The sequence below is a fragment of the Etheostoma spectabile genome, chromosome 21 (genome assembly GCF_008692095.1).
Source record: "Etheostoma spectabile isolate EspeVRDwgs_2016 chromosome 21, UIUC_Espe_1.0, whole genome shotgun sequence".
NCBI lineage: Eukaryota > Metazoa > Chordata > Actinopteri > Perciformes > Percidae > Etheostoma > Etheostoma spectabile.
Genome location: NC_045753.1, coordinates 7,998,655 through 8,002,417, shown reverse-complemented (window position 1 = coordinate 8,002,417; position 3,763 = coordinate 7,998,655). Strand labels below are relative to the sequence as shown.

The window sequence follows — 3,763 nt, the reverse complement described above, 5'->3', positions numbered from 1 at the left end:
CAGGCTTTGTAAATACTGCAAAGTTGAAATTTCTTACTTCCAGTCTGAAATATCACCTTGACAGTTGATACCAGCAAATCATTCAGCGAAACCCACAGTGGCGCGAGGCTTCGGCAGGCTACGTTAGATGCAGCGTGTGGGTAAGGGGGTTTAGATAAACAAAGGGAAGACACGCTAACAGATGCCTTAGCGGCGTGGATAGCTACAGACTGCAGGCCCACCAAGTTGCACAGCAGGGGAATGTGTCAAATAAATTGCACTATATACGCTACTTTTGAATTAATTATTTCATTTTCGGATTAATCGCGATTAATCAAGGAAATTATGCGGTTAATCGCGATTAAAACTTTGAATCGCTGCCCAGCTCTAATAACTTTATAAGTGAGATAAAAAATAACATTTATACATTTTGGGAAATAATTATTTGTTTTTCTTGCAGAGAGAAAATGCAGAAGAACGATAAGCTACTACTTTCATATCTGTCCATTAAAAATAAAGCTGAAACCAGGCGTCGATAAGATTAGCTTTAGCATAACATAAAAAAGGGGAAACAGCTAACTTGGCTCTGTTTGAAGGTAAACAAATCTACTGACCTTCAGTCCTCTTCAGTTTTTGTACAGATTAAACAAACGTCGTCAACATGTCCATTAGTTAGTTTTAGAGGTGCTTCCAGGCAAAGGTTGATACCTTTTCGAGAACAGAGCCAGGCTAGCTGTTTCCGTGTTTCCAGCTAAGCTAACTGTCTCCTGGCTGTAGCTTCATAACTGTACAAACATGAGAGTGATCCCAATCTTTTTATTTAACTCTTGGCAAGAATAAAAAAGAGCATATTTCCCAATAAATCAAACTTTTCCTCTAAAAAGTAGCCTAGCTAGGCTACAACTGCTCATATTACTACTATTGTTTATCTTAAAGCTAACCTACTGTTTCATTTGCGTTAGTTTAAGGCACATGAGCCCTAAGTAAAAGACAGTCATCGCTAGATTTTAAATATGTCACATTGACATGTGGTTATTGGATGTTAAGGCAAACTGAGTCATTATGAAACAATTTCATAACTATGTTTCCCTCTATCTAGCTAGAAGTCAGCGGATACTCAGCTGATTGAGTCTGATGATGAGATGGTTGGCTCACTCTCTTGTTAAAAGTGTATTCTTAATTCAAAATGTGTCTTTTTAAGGAGCCTCAAAAAGTGCCCATTTGATTTAGAGGCCATGTTACAGCGCCCCCTGTTTTGACTGCAAAAAACACTGCTTTCTCTGTTTAGTTATTGCTTCATATCGTGTCGACAAGCCAATTGGGACGTTTAAGAGAGACATCAAATTGAAGTGTTAACCATGATGAGGCAGTGTGGGAGCTCCCGGTGTGGCTCTCTGATGGTTTCATTGGCGGGCCATTTGATCCACAGCCCGCCCCTTTCCTCCGCGCTGCGCCGCTCAGCACACCCGGCGCACCAGCGGGACAGTCCGGCTGCACCACCGGCTCACTCGGACCACACCAACCGATTTGCGATGGAAAGATAATTAAACCGGAGTCAAGCAGTCTGCTGTTCCTCGTGTCGCAGTTTCCTCGGGTGAGTTTATATTCAATTTTGACGTAAAATCACTCCATAAAGTTCTCAGAGAGACACTCAATGAGTCTGTAATAGGCTACACAGTCATAAGTCAATGGTGACTTTTATAGGATCTATTTTAAGTTATATTTAATATCAGATGTATTTAGAGACTGTGAGTGAGCTTGCAGCAAGTACACTGAATCTGTAGTGACTTTTCGGTGCATACTGAGAAATGTATCTCTACAAGGTAATTTCATCAATGGGGGTAAATTTCATAATTATTCCTATAACATTTGTTTGACATTCCTACCAGTTTTTTTTCACCTGTGATATTTTTATTATATCCTCAGCTACTTACCATTGTTTGGAGAGGAAATAACTTATCAATTGTCTGTTGCCTAATTGTTTGCCACATATTTTGGGATTAATTATTAGCCATGTTGTTTTTCCTATTACTGAATAGATGAATCAATAGGTCCCCAGGGGGGGAGAAAAAAAGCCTCCTGCTGAGCTGAGAAAGAAGGCAAACATATTAGGTTTAATTTCAGATAAGGCAACATCAGAACTTGTAAAAATGTTGACTGAAACCAAGTTGTTATCAGACCATGTCAATGGTCACACTGTACTTTTTGTGTGTAAGTTGTTTTAGTGTAGCAAGTGTCTCAGATGTCTGACATGAAACTCAATCCGCTCTGTAACTGCAGTATTCAGTCAGCAGCAGTATATTCTTGGTCAGAATAAACTCTGCCTGCCAGTGCTTAAATGTGTTTTTATCACTCTGCCTTTTAATTACAGCAGTTACATGACATATCCCATCAATTTTCTTACATGTCACTGAAACCGAGATATACTGCTACTCTGATTTAGCGGAACTTGACGGGTGAAGTTGGCCTTGGTGATTTAGTTATTTAGACAAACAGGCAGCGCAGTGTTGGATTATTACAAGTTGGGGGCATTGGCCTTCTGACCCCTACAACCTGCCAGCAAGCCATGACGGAGGCCACCATGTGAAATACCACACACACACACACACACACACATTGATTGAAGAGCTTGTTGACCCGCTACAGCCTGCCAATAATAAACATACACAAGGGTGATCAATCAAAAGCCAGCCTGCTTCAGTGATAACAATACAGAATCCAATAAACAAGCACTGATGAACTCAGTCCACTTGTACACTGTGTAACGTTTTCATGGTTCTGCAAGTCCCCCCAGGCTCTCCAGAGTAGACATACGGTATATCCTCCTTAAGTACATGCTTTGATATTTCCATGTCGGCCTTCTGTATGCATTCAGCTCAGCCAGCAGCAGATGATTAACATGTGTATGTATGTTTCCTGTACATCCCCCTCATATGATTTACTCTAATGATACGCTACTTGATGAATTAAATGAGTGCAGACATTCACAGTTTTTTTTTTTTTTTTTTACCTGACCTCAACATTCCTCTGAAGGGGACCTTTTGTGAACTCTGGGTGTCATTGACGCAACCTACCAGGAAGGGGTAAGTTGCAGAGGTGCAAACTCTGAATCTGGCTGCTGTGTTTGTTTTCCCACCGCAGGGTACCCTTGATTTTTCTGTTTCTTTTGCCACACGTGATAATGTTGGGGAAACTGCTCCATCATGGTCTGCTGTCACCAAATGGTTGCAGCATCTAACCACATGGTCCAAACCCCCGAGTAAAAGAATACACAAGAATACGTTTTTTATAAACTGATACATCAACAGCCAACTGGTCACTGCTGTCAGCTGCATGGAGGGAAATGTGGGCCAACTCTTCCAAATGTCATAAACAAAGTTAGTTATCATAGTTTGACAATATTATTCAGCAACTCACTTTAGATATTTAAGGACGGAGGAACAGATTTCAGTGGACTGTGTGGGTGACAAAAGAGGATATTGTTGACCGAGCCACCATGATATTTTAGTTTGAAAAACAGGGATAGGTACAGGTCTGTTTGTTGATTGGCTGCAGTCCAAAATTGAACTGCAGATGAGCTAGAGCCCGACCGATAAAGGATTTTTAAGGCCGATACTGATAAGAATATTTTGTTATTTAAAAATCCGATATACTGTATATTTAAAAAAATAATCCGGAAACACGTTACAAAATATAAACCGATTTCCCTAATAGTAGTTATTTGTAGTTATTTATGAGTTCTCACTAAAATTATATAACAATTTGTTTTATTGTCACAACAGAA

At 40.0% G+C, this 3,763-nt stretch overlaps 1 protein-coding gene and 1 long non-coding RNA gene across 3 annotated transcripts in view; one reads left to right on the top strand and one right to left on the bottom strand.

The window, feature by feature from the left end:
- The window catches only part of LOC116670868 (uncharacterized), a 23,588-nt gene that overhangs the window by 7,219 nt on the left and 12,606 nt on the right, over window positions 1-3,763 (bottom strand). The window lies entirely within an intron of this gene.
- Window positions 1,398-3,763, top strand: part of cdc42ep1a (CDC42 effector protein (Rho GTPase binding) 1a) — a 12,011-nt gene continuing 9,645 nt past the window's right edge. Inside the window, exon 1 of one of the 2 annotated variants that reach the window (XM_032501537.1) lies at window positions 1,398-1,573. The gene's annotated coding sequence lies outside the window, so the exon portion shown is untranslated. The remainder of the gene's footprint in view (window positions 1,574-3,763) is intronic. The other variant, XM_032501539.1, reaches the window with a different exon arrangement.